Source organism: Oncorhynchus mykiss, chromosome 8, assembly GCF_013265735.2.
Source record: "Oncorhynchus mykiss isolate Arlee chromosome 8, USDA_OmykA_1.1, whole genome shotgun sequence".
In the NCBI taxonomy this organism is placed as follows: domain Eukaryota; kingdom Metazoa; phylum Chordata; class Actinopteri; order Salmoniformes; family Salmonidae; genus Oncorhynchus; species Oncorhynchus mykiss.
Window position 1 is genome coordinate 80,125,850 of NC_048572.1, and position 21,586 is coordinate 80,147,435.

At 45.8% G+C, this 21,586-nt stretch overlaps 1 protein-coding gene across 2 annotated transcripts in view; it reads right to left on the minus strand.

The window, feature by feature from the left end:
- Window positions 1–21,586, minus strand: part of ece2a (endothelin converting enzyme 2a) — a 223,891-nt gene that overhangs the window by 37,190 nt on the left and 165,115 nt on the right. The gene's annotated exons all lie outside the window — the stretch shown is intronic.

Below are 21,586 nucleotides of genomic sequence, written 5' to 3' on the forward strand. Positions count from 1 at the left end.
TTACCGAAGGTGACTCCCCTTCTTGTTCGGGTGGCGCTCGGCGGTCGTCGTCGCCGGTCTACTAGCTGCCACCGATCCTTTGTTCCGTGTTCGTTTGGTTTTGTCTAATTGGTTTCGCCTGTTTCTTGTTTGGTTATTTGGGTGGGGTTATATAAGTTCGTTCAGCCCACTTCTGTTTGTGCGGGCTTGTTCGTATGTATGTGTTCGAGTGGTTTGTGTTTGCATTTCGGGTTTCTCGCTGTCCTTTATTTTTTCACATTATTGTTTTCTATTTTGTTCCTGTGATTTATTCTGGACATTAAAGCGTGTTTTTCCCGCATCATTTTGCTCTCTGCGCCTGACTCCACACCTATACACTCTGAGCATTACACATATACGGAACTGACATTACTGTAGATTCAAGTTAATGATGAACTTTTGAGGGAAAGATGTAGGACAGGGGTCTCAAACTCATTCTACGGAGGGCTGAGTGTCTGCAGGTTTTTGCTTTATCCTTTCAATTAAGACCTAGACAACCTGGTGAGGGGAGTTCCTTACTAATTAGTGACCTTAATTCATCAATCAAGTACAAACTGGAGGATCATGTTACCATGGCTGATTGAGACTGGAGGATCATGTTACCATGGCTGATTGAGACTGGAGGATCATGTTACCATGGCTGAGTGAGACTGGAGGATCATGTTACCATGGCTGAGTGAGACTGGAGGATCATGTTACCATGGCTGAGTGAGACTGGAGGATCATGTTACCACGGCTGAGTGAGACTGGAGGATCATGTTACCACAGCTGATTGAGACTGGAGGATCATGTTACTGTAACAGTATAACTTTAGACCGCCCTCTCGCCCATACCCGGGCGCGAACCAGGGACCCACTGCACACATCAACAACAGTCACCCACGAAGCATCGTTACCCATCGCTCCACAAAAGCCGCGGCCCTTGCAGAGCAAGGGGAACCACTACTTCAAGGTCTCAGAGCAAGTGACGTCACCGATTGAAACGCTATTTAGCGCGCATCACCGCTAACTAAGCTAGCCGTTTCACATCCGTTACATTACCAAGGCTGAGTGAGACTGGAGGATCATGAGAAACCAAACAGTTACCAAAGCTGAGACTGGAGGATCATGTTACCACGGCTGAGTGAGACTGGAGGATCATGAGAAACCAAACAGTTACCAAAGCTGAGACTGGAGGATCATGTTACCACGGCTGAGTGAGACTGGAGGATCATGAGAAACCAAACAGTTACCAAAGCTGAGACTGGAGGATCATGTTACCACAGCTGAGCGAGACTGGAGGATCATGAGAAACCACAGTGTTACCAAGGCTGAGACTGGAGGATCATGAGAAACCACAGTGTTACCAAGGCTGAGACTGGAGGATCATGAGAAACCACAGTGTTACCAAGGCTGGGACTGGATGATCATGAGAAACCAACTTGGTTGCATATTTAAAAAGGTAGAGTACAGACGACGATACGATCTACATAACAATAACTGACCATTAAGATTCAGAAACAAGGAGAGCAAGAACGTCCATAAATTATACTACATCTACTAATATTCTAAACACGTACCCTATAATCAACTGCACTGCAAACTGTGTCTAGAGAGGGATAGGCAGGGAGGGATGTGGTGGGAGGGATAGGCAGGGAGGGAGAGATAGGGAGCGAGGGAAGGAGGAAGGACGAAGGGGTGTGGAGGGAGGGATGTGGAGGGAGGAAGGGATAGGGAGAGAGGGAGGGAGAGATAGGGATGGAGGGATATGGAGCGAGGGATAGGGAGGGAGGGATAGGTAAGGAGGAGGGATGTGGAGGGAGGGATAGGGAGAGAGGGAAGAGGATTAGGGAGGGAGAGAGGAGGGATGTGAAGGGAGGGATAGGTAAGGAGGAGGGATGTGGAGGGAGGGAGGGATAGGGAGGGAGGGATAGGTAAATAGGAGGGATGTGGAGGGAGGGAGGGAAAGCAGAGAGATTTAATTGAGTAGGCTTGGAGGCTTAGGACAGTCTCTCTCTCTCTTTCTCTCTCACACTCCACTGAGCCTGACAGTGGCAGAAGGAGTGTGTGTGTGTGTGTGTGTGTGTTTGTGTTGGAAAGGAACAGCACTCTGCTCCCGTGGCGTACAGTAGGAGAAAGAAAGGGGGCGAAGCTAATTTGATGTTTTGTTTTCCACACAGAGAGCAATTATTTTCCTCCTGTTTGTTTGGCTGCTTTTCCAGGGCTACAGTAACAGCACCTCATATCAACTATCCTACACTCACTACAATTTCCAACCACTGTTAACTATGGCCCAAACGGTCCAAACAGGTGGACACCTGACAACTTGAAACCAGGTAAATAAAGGTGATTCTTTGTTCAGTTTACTGTATTTATCTTCATTCCAGTGTTTTTTTTTTTTTAAACTTAAGTTAATTTAGTAAATATTTTCTGAACTCTGCATTGTTGGTTAAGGGCTTGTAGTAAGTAAGCATTTCACGGTGAAACTGTATTTCTCCGTCCACTCGTCTCATATGTTTCACCCGATCCCTTTCACTTCTCTGTGTGGGTCTGATAATTCAGACTGCTGCAGTCTCCTGTTAGCCTTTCATTTGAACAGCTCCTGTTCATTTAAATAGAGAAGATGGATATGCTAATCATAAAGTTAATGCCAGTCGTAATGTTGTCCATTACCAGAGAAAGCTGGAGTAAAAAAAGCTGCAGTCATTTGTGGTCTAAAGGGTTTACCAGAGATGGGGAGGTCCAGTCCTCCGAGGCCAGAGTGGTGGTACACCCCCCCCCCCATCCCTAGAAAACACAGCTGATTAAACCAATGTCATTCTAAACTGAAGATCATGATTAGGTGATTATTGGGGTCAGGTGTGTTAGCAGGGGCAAAAGTGTAACACCAATTTGGACTGGAGCTGCCCACCCCTGGTCTATAGCTACATAAGTAATGCTGTTAAGGCACTGCTGCTGCTTACCACTGAGAGGTAGGAAATCGATAGCTCTCTTGCTGGCATCTGATTTGGCCTGTGGGCAGTGACGCACCAGCGAGGGGTAAGTAAAAAAAAGCTGCCCTTTAGTGAAAAATGGAGACTCTTCTCGCTCCGTCTGTATCCCCCCCACCCAACACACACACACATACACACACACACACACACTAGAGACAGTAGACTAGTTGAAGACACAGCACCACACTAGAGACAGTAGACTAGTTGAAGACACAGCATCTACTGACTGCAGCAAGGAGGGCACAAACCCACCATCGCTGGACCAGACAGGACTGGCAAAAAGTGCTCTTCACCGACGAGTCGCAGTTTTGTCTCACCAGGGGGGATGGTCGAATTCGAGTTTATCGTCGAAGGAATGAGCGTTAGACTGAGGCCTGTACTCTGGAGCGGGATCAATTTGGAGGTGGAGTGTCCGTCATGGTCTGGGGCAATGTGTCACAGCATCATCGGACTGAGCTTGTTGTCATTGCAAGCAATCTCAACGCTGTAAGTTACAGGGAAGACATCCTCCTCCCTCATGTGGTACCCTTCCTGCAGGCTCATCCTGGCATGACCCTCCAGCATGACAATGCCACCAGCCATACTGCTTGTTCTGTGCGTGATTTCCTGCAAGACAGGAATGTCAGTGTTTTGCCATGGACCAGCGAAGAGCCCGGATCTCAATCCCATTGAGCACGTCTGGGACCTGTTGGATCAGAGGGTGAGGGCTAGGGCCATTTCCCCCCAGAAATGTCCAGGAACTTGTAGGTGCCTTGGTGGAACTGGTCAAATCTGGTGCAGTCCATGAGGAGGAGATGCACTGCAGTACTTAATGCAGCTGGTGGCCACACCAGATACTGACTGTTACTTTTGATTTTAACTCCCCCCTTTGTTCAGGGACACATTATTCAATTTATGTTAGTCACATGTCTGTGGAATTTGTTCAGTTTATGTTTCAGTTGTTGAATCTTGTTATGTTCATACAAATATTTACACATTTACACATTAACGCAGTTGACCGCGAGAGGAGTTTATTAGCAGTACAACTAGATAAATGATGCTTCAATAAAACTAAATATATTACAATATTACCATCCCAGTAATGTATTATGCACTGTCCCAATAACAGCATAATCTATCCCATGGTCAGTGTAAAGTGAGATTGGCTGATGGGCTATAGGATACTAAAGGATGCATGATTAACCCACTGATAGCTGCAGACTTCACTGATTAAATTAACCAGGGATTAGGCTTAATGAAGGCATCAATCTACACAGAGAGAGAGCGACAGAGAGACAGAGAGAGAGAGAGAGAGAGAGAGAGAGAGAGAGAGAGAGAGAGAGAGAGAGACAGAGAGAGAGAGAAAGACAGTGAGAGAGAGAGCTGAGTAGTAAACATATAGTATAGTGGATCAGTGGCCAGGACTTAGTAATCAGACACACACAGATCAGTCACATCAGAGCTGACCAAACCAAACCAAGCCACCCCACCCCACCCCACCACAACACAACACAACACAACACAGGCCAAACATGTTGATAGGACCAGAGTTTATACAGATCATGTGAGCTGGCCAGGGAAAACTAGAGGTCTTAGTTATTACAACTAAGGACAAAAAGAAAAGAAAAAAACAGGGAAAGAAAATAGTCAAATGAGTAACTAATGTATTTATTTTATGTTATTACGATGCTAACTGATATAGTTACTATGTAGCTATGCGTTATGGTATTACGATGCTAACTAATATAGTTACGATGTAGCTACAGTGCCTTGCGAAAGTATTCGGCCCCCTTGAACTTTGCGACCTTTTGCCACATTTCAGGCTTCAAACATAAAGACATAAAACTGTATTTTTTTGTGAAGAATCAACAACAAGCGAAGTGGAACGACATTTATTGGATATTTAAAACTTTTTTAACAAATCAAAAACTGAAAAATTGGGCGTGCAAAATTATTCAGCCCCTTTACTTTCAGTGCAGCAAACTCTCTCCAGAAGTTCAGTGAGGATCTCTGAATGATCCAATGTTGACCTAAATGACTAATATTGATAAATACAATCCACCTATGTGTAATCAAGTCTCCGTATAAATGCGCCTGCACTGTGATAGTCTCAGAGGTCCGTTAAAAGCGCAGAGAGCATCATGAAGAACAAGGAACACACCAGGCAGGTCTGAGATACTGTTGTGAAGAAGTTTAAAGCCGGATTTGGATACAAAAAGATTTCCCAAGCTTTAAACATCCCAAGGAGCACTGTGCAAGCGATAATATTGAAATGGAAGGAGTATCAGACCACTGCAAATCTACCAAGACCTGGCCGTCCCTCTAAACTTTCAGCTCATACAAGGAGAAGACTGATCAGAGATGCAGCCAAGAGGCCCATGATCACTCTGGATGAACTGCAGAGATCTACAGCTGAGGTGGGAGACTCTGTCCATAGGACAACAATCAGTCGTATATTGCACAAATCTGGCCTTTATGGAAGAGTGGCAAGAAGAAAGCCATTTCTTAAAGATATCCATAAAAAGTGTCGTTTAAAGTTTGCCACAAGCCACCTGGGAGACACACCAAACATGTGGAAGAAGGTGCTCTGGTCAGATGAAACCAAAATTGAACTTTTTGGCAACAATGCAAAACGTTATGTTTGGCGTAAAAGCAACACGGCTGAACACACCATCCCCACTGTCAAACATGGTGGTGGCAGCATCATGGTTTGGGCCTGCTTTTCTTCAGCAGGGACAGGGTAGATGGTTAAAATTGATGGGAAGATGGATGGAGCCAAATACAGGACCATTCTGGAAGAAAACCTGATGGAGTCTGCAAAAGACCTGAGACTGGGACGGAGATTTGTCTTCCAACAAGACAATGATCCAAAGGTGTTAGAATGGCCAAGTCAAAGTCCAGACCTGAATCCAATCGAGAATCTGTGGAAAGAACTAAAAACTGCTGTTCACAAATGCTCTCCATCCAACCTCACTGAGCTCGAGCTGTTTTGCAAGGAGGAATGGGAAAAAATCTCTCGATGTGCAAAACTGATAGAGACATACCCCAAGCGACTTACAGCTGTAATCGCAGCAAAAGGTGGCGCTACAAAGTATTAATTTAAGGGGGCTGAATAATTTTGCACGCCCAATTTTTCAGTTTTTGATTTGTTAAAAAAGTTTGAAATATCCAATAAATGTCGTTCCACTTCATGATTGTGTCCCACTTGTTGTTGATTCTTCACAAAAAAATACAGTTTTATATCTTTATGTTTGAAGCCTGAAATGTGGCAAAAGGTCGCAAAGTTCAAGGGGGCCGAATACTTTCGCAAGGCACTGTATGTGTCACTACAATGTTAACTAATATAGTTACTATGTAGCTATGTGGTATGGCATTACGATGTTAGCTAATATAGTTAACGATGTAGCTACGTGTTATTAATTAATATAGTTACTATGTAGCAATGTGTTATGTTATTAACATGTAAATTAATATAGTTACTATGTAGCTACACTAAAATGTATTTAAGTGCCTGAGTTTGACCAATTTGTTTTTCTGAAAGTCAAAACGTCCTTTTCCTGATAGAATAAAAACAAAGAAAAAATATATACTTTATTTTCAAAAGTTATGTCCAAATGGCACCACAGAGTAGGAATGACCCAGCTACTGCTGTATAGACCGCCTCCCAGCTACTGCTGTATAGACCGCCTCCCAGCTACTGCTGTATAGACCGCCTCCCAGCTACTGCTGTATAGACTGCCTCCCAGCTACTGCTGTATAGACAGCCTCCCAGCTACTGCTGTATAGACAACCTCCCAGCTACTGCTGTATAGACAGCCTCCCAGCTACTGCTGTATAGACCGCCTCCCAGCTACTGCTGTATAGACCGCCTCCCAGCTACTGCTGTATAGACCGCCTCCCAGCTACTGCTGTATAGACCGCCTCCCAGCTACTGCTGTATAGACCGCCTCCCAGCTACAGCTGTATAGACAGCCTCCCAGCTACTGCTGTATAGACTGCCTCCCAGCTACTGCTGTATAGACAACCTCCCAGCTACTGCTGTATAGACAGCCTCCCAGCTACTGCTGTATAGACCGCCTCCCAGCTACTGCTGTATAGACCGCCTCCCAGCTACTGCTGTATAGACCGCCTCCCAGCTACTGCTGTATAGACCGCCTCCCAGCTACTGCTGTATAGACCGCCTCCCAGCTACTGCTGTATAGACCGCCTCCCAGCTACTGCTGTATAGACTGCCTCCCAGCTACTGCTGTATAGACCGCCTCCCAGCTACTGCTGTATAGACTGCCTCCCAGCTACTGCTGTATAGACCGCCTAACAGCTACTGCTGTATAGACTGCCTCCCAGTTACTGCTGTATAGACTGCCTCCCAGCTACTGCTGTATAGACCGCCTAACAGCTACTGCTGTATAGACCGCCTAACAGCTACTGCTGTATAGACCGCCTCCCAGCTACTGCTTTATAGACCGCCTAACAGCTACTGCTGTATAGACTGCCTCCCAGCTACTGCTGTATAGACTGCCTCCCAGCTACTGCTGTATAGACTGCCTCCCAGCTACTGCTGTATAGACCGCCTCCCAGCTACTGCTGTATAGACCGCCTCCCAGCTACTGCTGTATAGACTGCCTCCCAGCTACTGCTGTATAGACTTCCTTCCAGCTACTGCTGTATAGACTGCCTCCCAGCTACTGCTGTATAGACCGCCTCCCAGCTACTGCTGTATAGACCGCCTCCCAGCTACTGCTGTATAGACCGCCTCCCAGCTACTGCTATATAGACCGCCTCCCAGCTACTGCTGTATAGACTGCCTCCCAGCTACTGCTGTATAGACCGCCTCCCAGCTAATGCTGTATAGACTGCCTCCCAGCTACTGCTGTATAGACAGCCTCCCAGCTACTGCTGTATAGACCGCCTCCCAGCTACTGCTGTATAGACCGCCTAACAGCTACTGCTGTATAGACCGCCTCCCAGCTACTGCTGTATAGACCGCCTCCCAGCTACTGCTGTATAGACCGCCTCCCAGCTACTGCTGTATAGACAACCTCCCAGCTACTGCTGTATAGACCGCCTCCCAGCTACTGCTGTATAGACAGCCTCCCAGCTACTGCTGTATAGACCGCCTCCCAGCTACTGCTGTATAGACTGCCTCCCAGCTACTGCTGTATAGACAGCCTCCCAGCTACTGCTGTATAGACCGCCTCCCAGCTACTGCTGTATAGACCGCCTAACAGCTACTGCTGTATAGACCGCCTCCCAGCTACTGCTGTATAGACAGCCTCCCAGCTACTGCTGTATAGACCGCCTAACAGCTACTGCTGTATAGACCGCCTCAGTGGAGCTGCCTCATGTGCCCAGGCTACGCCAGCATGGGTGCATGCAATCTGCATAGACAAACATTGGCAGTAGAATGGTCTTACTGAAAAGCTCAGTGTCTTTCAATGTGGCACAGGCATAGGATGCCACCTTTCCAACAAGTCAGTTAGTCAAATTTCTGCCCTGTTAGAGCTGTCCCGGTCAACTGTAAGTGCTGTTATTGTGAATTATACAACGGGTGGGTCTAATCGTGAATGCTGATTGGTTAAAACCGCATTCCAGCCGTTGTCTATTTCATAAGTTACCACAGACTAAATCTATGACGTTGAAATAACTATTTACTCTGTTCAATTCACTGTCTCATCAGCCCAGCCAGGCAATGTTTAAACTTGATCTCCACTATAAAATGCTTCTAGACATTATCTCTCATTTCTTTTAGACTAGAATTCTGTTTTCAACAGCAGAGATTTATATAAACCTTGCTGTCTGTCTCTCCAACCTTTTCAATATTGTTTCAATATTGAATTGTGATCTTCACCGTCCCATAGAAAGTGAATGTGTCCGAACGAGACAGAAGGCAAATTGAGCTGGTTGTCATAGCAATATACAAAACTTTTTTTTAGTTGACTGGCTAAATCGATACTTTGTTGTGAAAACTCAAATGGATGAGTGGAACATATTTAGCTAAAACAAATCCAGGTTAGCAGGCAATGTTAACCAGGTGAAATTGTGTCACTTCTCTTGCGTTCATTGCACGCAGAGTCAGTGTATATGCAACAGTTTGGGCTGCCTAATTTGCCAGAATTTTACTTAATTATGACATAACATTGAAGGTTGTGCAATGTAACAGGAATATTTAGATTGATGGATGCCACCCGTTAGATAAAGTACGGAACGGTTCCGTATTTCACTGAAAGAATGAACGTCTTGTTTTCGAGATGATAGTTTCCGGATTCGGCCATTTTCCTATTTTTTTTAAACCTTTATTTAACTAGGCAAGTCAGTTAAGAACAAATTCTTATTTTCAATGACGGCCTAGGAACAGTGCCTATTCACGACCTTGTCAGCTCGGGGGTTTGAACTTGCAACCTTCCGGTTACTAGTCCAACGCTCTAACCACTAGGCTACCCTGCCGCCCCAATGACCTAAGGCTCGTATTTCTGTGTCATGTTATAACTAAGTCTATGATTTGATAGACCATCCTGACTGAGCGATGGTAGGCAGCAGCAGGCTCGTAAGCATTCATTCAAACAGCACTTTCGTGCGTTTGCCAGCAGCTGTTTATGACTTCAAGCCTATCAACTCCAGAGATTAGGCTGGTGTAACCGATGTGAAATGGCTAGCTAGTTAGCGGGGTGCGCGCTAAAAGCCTTTCAAACATCACTTGCTCTGAGACTTGGAGTGGTTGTTCCCCTTGCTCTGCATGGGTAACGCTGCTTCGAGGATGGCTGTTGTCGTTGTGTTCCTGGTTCGAGCCCAGGGAGGAGCGAGGAGAGGGACGGAAGCTATACTGTTACACTGGCAATACTAAAGTGCCTACAAGAACATCCAATAGTCAAAGGTTAATGAAATACAAATGGTATAGAAGGAAATAGTCCTATAATTCCTATAATAACAACAACCTAAAACTTCTTACGTGGGAATATTGAAGACTGATGTTAAAAGGAACCACCAGCTTTCATATGTTCTCATGTTCTGAGCAAGGAACTGAAACGTTAGCTTTTTTACATAGCACATATTGCACTTTTACTTTCTTCTCCAACACTGTGTTTTTGCATTATTTAAACCAAATTGAACATGTTTCATTATCTACTTGAGGCCAAATTGATTTTATTGATGTATTATATTAAGTTAAAATAAGTGTTCATTCAGAATTGTTGTAATTGTCATTATTACAAATACATGTTTTTTACTTATTTTTTTAAAATCGTCCGATTAACCGGTATCGGCTTTTTTGGTCCTCCAAAGTCGCGTCCATAGATACAGAACGACTGGGTCGCGTCCATAGATACAGAACGACTGGGTCACGTCCATAGATACAGAACGACTGGGTCACTTCCATAGATAGAGAACGACTGGGTCACGTCCATAGATACAGAACAAAAAGACTGAATAACTGGGTCACGTCCATAGATACAGAACAAAAAGACTGAACGACTGGGTCACGTCCATACATACAGAACGACTGGGTCACGTCCATAGATACAGAACAAAAAGACTGAACGACTGGGTCACGTCCATAGATACAGAACGGCTGGGTCACGTCCATAGATACAGAACGACTGGGTCGCGTTCATAGATACAGAACGACTGGGTCACGGCCATAGATACAGAACGACTGGGTCGCGTCCATAGATACAGAACGGCTGGGTCACGTCCATAGATACAGAACGACTGGGTCACATCCATTAATACAGAACAAAAAGACTGAACGACTGGGTCATGTCCATAGATACAGAACAAAAAGACTGAACGACTGGGTCACGTCCATAGATACAGAACAAAAAGACTGAACGACTGGGTCACGTCCATAGATACAGAACAAAAAGACTGAACGACTGGGTCACGTCCATAGATACAGAACGACTGGGTCACGTCCATAGATACAGAACGGCTGGGTCACGTCCATAGATACAGAACGACTGGGTCACGGCCATAGATACAGAACGACTGGGTCACGGCCATAGATACAGAACGACTGGGTCGCGTCCATAGATACAGAACGACTGGGTCACGGCCATAGATACAGAACGACTGGGTCGCGTCCATAGATACAGAACGACTGGGTCACGGCCATAGATACAGAACGACTGGGTCGCGTCCATAGATACAGAACGACTGGGTCACGGCCATAGATACAGAACGACTGGGTCGCGTCCATAGATACAGAACGACTGGGTCGCGTCCATAGATACAGAACGACTGGGTCACATCCATAGATACAGAACGACTGGGTCACGTCCATAGATACAGAACGACTGGGTCATGTCCATAGATACAGAACGACTGGGTCGCGTTCATAGATACAGAACGACTGGGTCACGGCCATAGATACAGAACGACTGGGTCACGTCCATAGATACAGAACGACTGGGTCACGTCGATAGATACAGAACGACTGGGTCACGTCCATAGATACAGAACGACTAGGTCACGTCCATAGATACAGAACAAAAAGACTAAACGACTGGGTCGCGTCTCAAGCAACCCCACATTTGTGTTGGGACTATATCTTGTGGAAGGATGAAATAGTAAGGATAAATGAATCAAAATAAGGTTTTCAAGGAAAATATGTCAATCATTGTTTGAATATGTTGGTAACCCGTATATAATGCCAGTGTTTGGAGGATATATTGGTATGGTTGCCAATATACCCTCCGAACACCGGCTTCTCTGGCATTATCACTTAAGTGGAAACGTCTAGGAGCAACAACGGATCAGACGCGAAGTGGTAGGCCACACAAGCTCACAGAATGGGATCATCGAGTGCTGAGGTGAGTAGGGCATAAAAATCACCTGTCCTCACTTCTGAGTTCCAAACTGCCTCTGGAAGCAACATCAGCACAATAACTGTTCATCTGGAGCTTCATAAAATGGGTTTCCATGGCCGAGCAGCTGCACACAAGCCTAAGCCTCACCATGCTCAATGCCAAGCGTCGGCTGGAGTGGTGTAAAGTTCCCCCCCATTGGACTGTTCTCCGGACTGATGAATCACGTTTCACCATCTGGTAGTCCGACAGACAAATCTGGGTTTGGAAGATGCCAGGAGAATGCTACCTGCCCCAATGCATAGTACCTACTGTTAAGTTTGGTGGATGAGGAATAATGCTCTGGGGCTGTTTTTCATGGTTTGGATTAGGCCCCTTAGTTCCAGTGAAGGGAAATCTTAACGCTACAGCATACATTCTAGATGATTTTGTGCTTCCAACTTTGTGGAAACGTTTAGGGAAGGCCCTTTCCTGTTTCAGCATGACAATGTCCCCGTGCACAAAGCGAGGTCCATACAGAAATGGTTTGTCGAGATCGATGTGGAAGAACTTGACTGGCCTGCATAGAGCCCTGACCCCAACCCCATCGAACACCTTCGGGAGGAATTGGAATGCCAACTGCGAGCCAGACCTAATCGCCCAACATCAATGTCCGACCTCACTAATGTTCTTCTGGCTGAATGAAAGCAATGTTTCAACATCTAGTGGAAAGTCTTCCCAGAAGAGTGTAGATTGTTATAGGGACCAACACCATATTAATGCCCATTATTTTGGAATGACATGTTCGACAAGTAGGTGTCCACATACTTTTGGTCATGTGGTGTACGTATCACAGAAGCGTATGTCTGATGGCTGAGTTACCTTAACATCCTGCTTGTAGACCAAGTTATTTTCTCTCTTCTCTGTTTCTGACATCCCTTCTTCCATATTTTTCTCCTTCTGTCAGTGTTATCTCCCTCCCTCCCATCTGATGGAGAGGCTGTGTTGGAGACCAGAGGGTGTTATGTTTTACTGTGTCTGTCTGTGTGTGTGTGTGTTGTCATCCTATTATATAAGAAAAAATCCCCCCCCCCCCCGGTTGTTATTTATCATAATTAAGGACTGGAGCTACAATCTGGCTCATAAACACACACACCCCAAAACAGACTGGCTGCTTTACCCAGAACCGCCTGCTGCCAAGACACACAATCTGCCATAACTGTACACACACAGCCCAAACTACACACACACAGTCCAAACTACACACACACAACCCATACTACACACACACAGCCCAAACTACACACACACACACAGCCCAAACTACACACACACAGCCCTAACGACACACACACAGCCCAAACTACACACACACAGACCAAACTACACACACACAGACCAAACTACACACACACAGCCCAAACTACACACACACATGCCAAACTGCACACACACAGGCCAAACTACACACACACAGGCCAAACTACACACACACAGGCCAAACTACACACACACAGCCCAAACTACACACACACAGCCCAAACTACACACACACACAGCCCAAACTACACACACACAGGCCAAACTACACACACACAGCCCAAACTACACACACACAACCCAAACTACTACACACACAGGCCAAACTACACACACACAGCCCAAACTACACACACAGCCCAAACTACACACACACAGCCTAAACTACACACACACAGCCCAAACTACACACACACAATCCTAACTACACACACACACTGCCCAAACTACACACACACAGCCCAAACTACACACACACAGCCCAAACTACACACACAGAGCCCAAACTACACACACAGAGCCCAAACTACACACACACACACACACACACACACACACACACACACAACCCAAACTACACACACACAGCCCAAACTACACACACACAGCCCAAACTACACACACCCAGCCCAAACTACACACACACAGGCCAAACTACACACACACAACCCAAACTACTACACACACAGGCCAAACTACACACACACAGCCCAAACTACACACACACAGCCCAAACTACACACACACAGCCCAAACTACACACACACAATCCTAACTACACACACACACTGCCCAAACTACACACACACAGCCCAAACTACACACACAGAGCCCAAACTACACACACAGAGCCCAAACTACACACACACACACACAACCCAAACTACACACACAGCCCAAACTACACACACACAGCCCAAACTACACACACACAATCCTAACTACACACACACAGAGCCCAAACTACACACACACACACACACAACCCAAACTACACACACACACAACCCAAACTACACACACACAACCCAAACTACACACACACAGCCCAAACTACACACACACAACCCAAACTACACACACACAGCCCAAACTACACACACACACAGCCCAAACTACACACACACACACAGCCCAAACTACACACACACAGCCCAAAGCCTAAACGGCATTTAACATAAGTGTACACACATAACATGTTTTAAATATATGTCAGCATATCCATATTACTTGAACAGATTATACTCTATAGACTCTACAGGGGAACTCAAACTCCTGCCTCAAAGCAGTGTGGTCTGTCTAGATCACTGTGTAAATGTGTTACGACAACAATCCCCTGGTCTAAAACTGTTTCCCAGGTAACTCTGATATAGTTACAGTGGGGCAAAAAAGTATTTAGTCAGCCACCAATTGTGCAAGTTCTCCCACTTAAAAAGATGAGAGAGGCCTGTACTTTTCATCATAGGTACTCTTCAACTATGACAGACAAAATGAGAAAAAAAATCCAGAAAATCACATTGTAGGATATTTCATGAATTTATTTGCAAATTATGGTGGAAAATAAGTATTTGGTCAATAACAAAAGTTTATCTCAATACTTTGTTTTATACCCTTTGTTGGCAATGACAGAGGTCAAACGTTTTCTGTAAGTCTTCACAAGGTTTTCACACACTGTTGCTGGTATTTTGGCCCGTTCCTCCATGCAGATCTCCTCTAGAGCAGTGATGTTTTGGGGCTGTTGCTGGGCAACACGCACTTTCAACTCCCTCCAAAGATTTTCTATGTGGTTGAGATCTGGAGACTGGCTAGGCCACTCCAGGACCTTGAAATGCTTCTTACGAAGCCACTCCTTCGTTGCCCGGGCGGTGTGTTTGGGATCATTGTCATGCTGAAAGACCCAGCCACGTTTCATCTTCAATGCCCTTGCTGATGGAAGGAGGTTTTCACTCAAAATCTCACGATACATGGCCCCATTCATTATTTCCTTTACACGGATCAGTCGTCCTGGTCACTTTGCAGAAAAACAGCCCCAAAGCATGATGTTTCCACCCCCATTCTTCACAGTAGGTATGGTGTTCTTTGGATGCAACTCAGCATTCTTTGTCCTCCAAACACGACGAGTTGAGTTTTTACCAAAAAGTTATATTTTGGTTTCATATGACCATATGACATCCTCACAATCTTCTTCTGGATCATCCAAATGCTCTCTAGCAAACTTCAGACAGGCCTGGACATGTAATGGCTTAAACAGGGGCACACGTCTGGCACTGCAGAATTTGAGTCCCTGGCGGCGTAGTGTGTTACTGATGGTAGGCTTTGTTACTTTGGTCCCAGCTCTCTGCAGGTCATTCACTAGGTCCCCCCGTGTGGTTCTGGGATTTTTGCTCACCGTTCTTGTGATCATTTTGACCCCACGGGGTGAGATCTTGCGTGGAGCCCCAGATCGAGCGAGATTATCAGTGGTCTTGTATGTCTTCCATTTCCTAATAATTGCTCCCACAGTTGATTTCTTCAAACCAAGCTGCTTACCTATTGCAGATTCAGTCTTCCCAGCCTGGTGCAGGTCTACAATTTTGTTTATGGTGTCCTTTGACAGCTCTTTGGTCTTGGCCATAGTGGAGTTTGGAGTGTGACTGTTTGAGGTTGTGGACAGGTGTATTTTATACTGATAACAAGTTCAAACAGGTGCCATTAATACAGGTAACGAGTGGAGGACAGAGGAGCCTCTTAAAGAAGAAGTTACAGGTCTGTGAAAGCCAGAAATCTTGCTTGTTTGTAGGTGAACAAATACTTATTTTCCACCATAATTTGCAAATAAATTCATTAAAAATCCTACAATGTGATTTTCTGGATTTTTTTTCTCATTTTGTCTGTCATAGTCATAGTGTACCTATGATGAACATTTACAGGCCTCTCTCATCTTTTTAAGTGGGAGAACTTGTACAATTGGTGGCTGACTAAATACTTTTTTGCCCCACTGTATCAAGAGTTGTTTCAGGTCCTTCAGGACTTCACAGAGGAATCGGTGGAAGGAGAGATTTGAAACGAACACAGCAGCAGAAGAAAATATCTGGATTATCATATTACTGTGCAGCAATGTCCTTGAAGTGGGTCACTGCGAACAGATACACGGGATTTAACCTCGGTTGTGTGTGACGAAATCTAACTGAATACCACCAAATATAGCTCTTATTCATTTACAGTAGATATGTGTTGGTTTAGAATGTGATGGATTGACATAGGGACTTTACATTACATAGGGCTCATACTGGAGCAGTTAACAGGTTAGACATGTAGTGAAGCAGTACTTACTTCTCTGTTCTGTCTGGCTGAACATAGAACACAACCCCTCATATGACATCATCATGATATCAGATATACACAGCGTCTGGTATCATGTCTGTCTGTCTGCCTGCCTGCCTGCCTGCCTGCCTGTCCCTCAGTGTGCTGAGAGGGGTCTGTGTTGTGTGATAGATACTGGGTAGGGTAAGTTTGTTGCCCTGTGGGGCTTGGCTAGGCTGGATGCTATTGGGTTCAGTATACTCCCGACGCCCCCTCACCGTGAGAGAGGAGGAAGTTCAGATCATCTCCATAGCACACATCATATCCTTAAACCTAGTGTTGATCTCATAGCCTTAAAACTAGTGTTGAACTCAGCCTTAAACCTAGTGTTGAACTCATAGCCTTAAACCTAGTGTTGAACTCATAGCCTTAAACCTAGTGTTGAACTCATAGCCTTAAACCTAGTGTTGAACTCATAGCCTTAAACCTAGTGTTGAACTCATAGCCTTAAACCTAGTGTTGAACTCATAGCCTTAAACCTAGTGTTGAACTCATAGCCTTAAACCTAGTGTTGAACTCATAGCCTTAAACCTAGTGTTGAACTCATAGCCTTAAACCTAGTGTTGAACTCATAGCCTTAAACCTAGTGTTGAACTCATAGCCTTAAACCTAGTGTTGAACTCATAGCCTTAAACCTAGTGTTGAACTCATAGCCTTAAACCTAGTGTTGAACTTATAGCCTTAAACCTAGTGTTGAACTCATAGCCTTAAACCTAGTGTTGAACTCATAGCCTTAAACCTAGTGTTGAACTTATAGTACGTCTTTAATGTTACATCCATTTCCACCCATCAATCCACCATTTTTCTTTCGGTAAACAAAAACATGTAAAAACTTTGGATGAAGACAAAGAAGGGGTGTAGAATCTCTCGGTTGAGGAAGGAAGGGGCAAGAGGGGAGAGGGGGGTAGAGACAGAGAGAGCAAATGAGTCACTCTTCCCCGAAGCATGCGCTGTCACCTAGTTTCCATGGAAACACGTTGCTATGGAAACAGGCCCTGAATGAGCGGACTCAAACCTGTTGCCATGGAAACAGGCCCCGAATGAGCGGACTCTGTAGTTGGCGGCTGACTGCAATTTTGCTGGTGTGGAAGGGAGGGGAGGGGGGGGGGGGGGCTTCCTGGATAAAAAGGGATAACTAGAGAATGAGAGGAAGGGAATATAAAGTGAGAGAAAGACAGACAGAAAAAGAGAGAGTGAGGTATAGAGAAATGAGAGATAGAGAGAGGAGACAAGGTAGAGAGAAAGAGAGAGAGAAGACACAGGTATAGAGAGAGAAAGAGGGGGAAGAGAGGTAGAGAGGAGAGAGAGGTAGAGAGAAAAGAGAGAGACAGAGAGAGGTAGAGAGAGACAGAGAAGAGAGAGAAGAGGTAGAGAGAGAGAAGAGGGGTAGAGAGAGAAGAGAGGTAGAAAGAAAGAGAGAAAGAAGAGAGGTAGAGAGAGAATAGAGGTAGAGAGAAAGAGAGAAAGAAGAGAGGTAGAGAGAGAAGAGAGGTAGAGAGAAAGCGAGAGAAGAGAGGTAGAGAGAGAGAGAATGAGAGAGAAGAGAGGTAAAGAGGTAGAGAGTGAGAGACGAAAGAGGTAGAAAGGTAGAGAAAGAGAAAGTGAGGGAGGCAGAGAGGTGAAAAGAGAGCTAGAGAGAACACAGCTAAAAAAAAGAACAGCTGATTATACTGACTCACTCTGAAACAGAGATGAAGAATTCCCGTTGAGGCTGTCACTGCAAACTTCTGCTGGTCCTAAATGATACATGCACAGATACGAGTGGAGATGATGTTCACTGTGGGATCCAGAGGAAATGTCTAATGTGTGTGTGTGTGTGTGTGTGTGTGTGTGTGTGTGTGTGTGTGTGTATTCACCCATCCTTTCCTCTCTATCACTCTACCCCAGAAACACACATGACACAACTACACACACATGACACAACTACACACATACCCTATTATCAACAACACACACACACACACACACACACTATTATCAACCACACACACACACACACACCCTTTTATCAACAACACACACTATTATCAACTACACACACAATATCATCAACTACACACACACACACACACACACACACACACACACACTTTCATCAACTACACACACACACACACACACTATTATCAACTACACACACACACTATTGTCAACTACACACACACACACAATTATCAACTACACACACTATTATCAACTACACACACAATTATCAACTACACACACTATTATCAACTACAGCAAGAAAACACCCACATCCACATCGAGGGGGGCTGCAGTGGACAAAGTGAAAAGCTTCAAGTTCCTCGGTGTACACATTACTGACACACTGTCACACAGACAGTGTGGTGAAGAAGGCGCACCAGCGCCTCTTCAACTTCAGGAGGCTGAAGAAATTCATCTTGGCCCCTAAAATCCTCATAAACTTTTACAGATGCACCATGGAGAGGATCCTGTCAGGCAACTGCAACGTCCACAACCACAGGCCTCTCCAGAGGGTGGTGTGGTCTGCCCAACGCATCATCGGGAGCACACTGCCTGCCCTCCAGGACACCTACAGCACCCGATGTCACAAGAAGGCCAAAAAGATCATCAAGGACAACAAACCACCCGAGCCACTGCCTGTTCACCCAGCTATCATCCAGAAGGCGAGGTCAGTACAGGTGCATCAAAGTTGGGACCGAGAGACTGAAAAACTGCTTATATTTCTAAGGCCATCAGATTGTTGACTTAGTCACCGTCACTAGCCGGACTCCACCCAGTACCCTTCTCTGAACTTAGTCACGGTCACTAGCCGGACTCCACCCAGTACCCTTCTCTGAACTTAGTCACCGTCACTAGCCGGACTCCACTCAGTACCCTTCTCTGAACTTAGTCACGGTCACTAGCCGGACTCCACCCAGTACCCTTCTCTGAACTTAGTCACCGTCACTAGCCGGACTCCACTCAGTACCCTTCTCTGAACTTAGTCACCGTCACTAGCCGGACTCCACTCAGTACCCTTCTCTGAACTTAGTCACGGTCACTAGCCGGCCTCCACTCAGTAACCTTCTCTGAACTTAGTCACCGTCACTAGCCGGACTCCACTCAGTACCCTTCTCTGAACTTAGTCACCGTCACTAGCCGGACTCCACTCAGTACCCTTCTCTGAACTTAGTCACAGTCACTAGCCGGACTCCAACCAGTACCCTTCTCTGAACTTAGTCACCGTCACTAGCCGGACTCCACTCAGTACCCTTCTCTGAACTTAGTCACCGTCACTAGCCGGACTCCACTCAGTACCCTTCTCTGAACTTAGTCACGGTCACTAGCCGGACTCCACTCAGTACCCTTCTCTGAACTTAGTCACGGTCACTAGCCGGACTCCAACCAGTGCCCTTCTCTGAACTTAGTCACCGTCACTAGCCGGACTCCACCCAGTAACCTTCCCTGAACTTAGTCACGGTCACTAGCCGGACTCCACCCAGTAACCTTCTCTGAACTTAGTCACCGTCACTAGCCGGCCTCCACCCAGTAACCTTCTCTGAACTTAGTCACCGTCACTAGCCGGACTCCACCCAGTAACCTTCTCTGAACTTAGTCACCGTCACTAGCCGTGTATCACCCGGTCACTCTAACATGCATCTTAAAGACTGCTGACCATGTACATAGACAACCCTTTAATAATGGAACACTGGTCACTTCAATAATAAGGACTGGGAGACTAGTCAGGATCGAGGCAAAGATGAACAGAGAGATCCTTGATGAAAACCTGATCCAACACAATCAGGACCTCAGACTGGGGCGAATGTACACCTTCCAATAGGACAATGACTCAAAGCACACAGCCAAGACAACACAGGAGTGGCTTAGGGAAAAGTCTCTGAATGTCCTTGAGTGGCCCAGCTAGAGCCCGGACTCTCTGTACTTTGCTCTGTTCATCTTCGCCTCGATCCTGACTAGTCTCCCAGTCCCTGCCGCTGGAAAACATCCCCACAGAATGATGCTGCCACGACCATGGTTCACTGTAGGGATGGTGCCAGGTTTCCTACAGACGTGACACTTGGTATTCCGGCCAAAGAGTTCAATCTTGGTTTCATCAGACCAGAGAATCTTGTTTATCGAGATCTGAGAGTCCTTTAGGTGCCTTTTGGCAAACTCCAAGCGGGCTGTCATGTGCCTTTTACTGAGGAGTGGCTTCCGTCTGGCCACGCTACCATAAAGGACTGATTATTTGAGTGCTGCAGAGATGGTTGTCCTTCTGGAAGGTTCTTCTACAACAGTAGAAAGACAGTAATAACAGTAGCGAGGCTATATACAGTACGCAGGCTATAAAAGTAGCGAGGCTACATACAGATACCGGTTAGTCGGGCTGATTGAGGTAGTATGTAGATATGGTTAAAGTGACTATGAATATATAATGAACAGAGAGTAGCAGTAGCGTAAAAGAGGGGTTGGTGGGTGGTGGGTGGTGGAACACAATGCAGATAGCCCGGTTAGCAAATGTGCGGGAGCACTGGTTGGTCGGGCCAATTGAGGTAGTATGTACATGAATGTATAGTTAAAGTGACTATGTATATATGATAAACAGAGAGTAGCAGCAGTATTAAAGGGGGGTTGGAGGGGGCACACATTGCAAATAGTCCGGGTAGCCATTTGATTACCTGTTCAGGAGTCTTATGGCTTGGGGGTAAAAACTGTTGAGAAGCCTATTTGTCCTAGACTTGGCACTCTGGTAAAGCTTGCCATGCGGTAGCAGAAATAACTGTCTATGACTTGGGTGGCTGGGGTCTTTGACAATTTCTAGGACCTTCCTCTGACACAACCTGGTATAGAGGTCCTGGATGGCAGGAAGCTTGGCCCCACTGATGTACGGGGCCATACAAACTACTCTCTGTATTGCGTTGCGGTCGGAGGCCAAGCAATTGCCGTACCAGGCCGTGATGCAACCAGTCAGGATGCTCTCGATGTTGCAGCTGTAGAACCTTTTGAGGATCTGAAGACCCATGACAAATCTTTTTAGTTTCCTGATGGGGAATAGGCTTTGTCGACTGTCACTCGACTTTCACAACTGTCTTGGTGTGTTTGGACCAGTCTAGTTTGTTGGTGATTCAAGGAACTTGAAGCTCTCAACCTGCTCCACTATAGCCCAGTCGATGAGAATGGGGGCGTGCTCGGTCCTCCTTTTCCTGTAATCCAC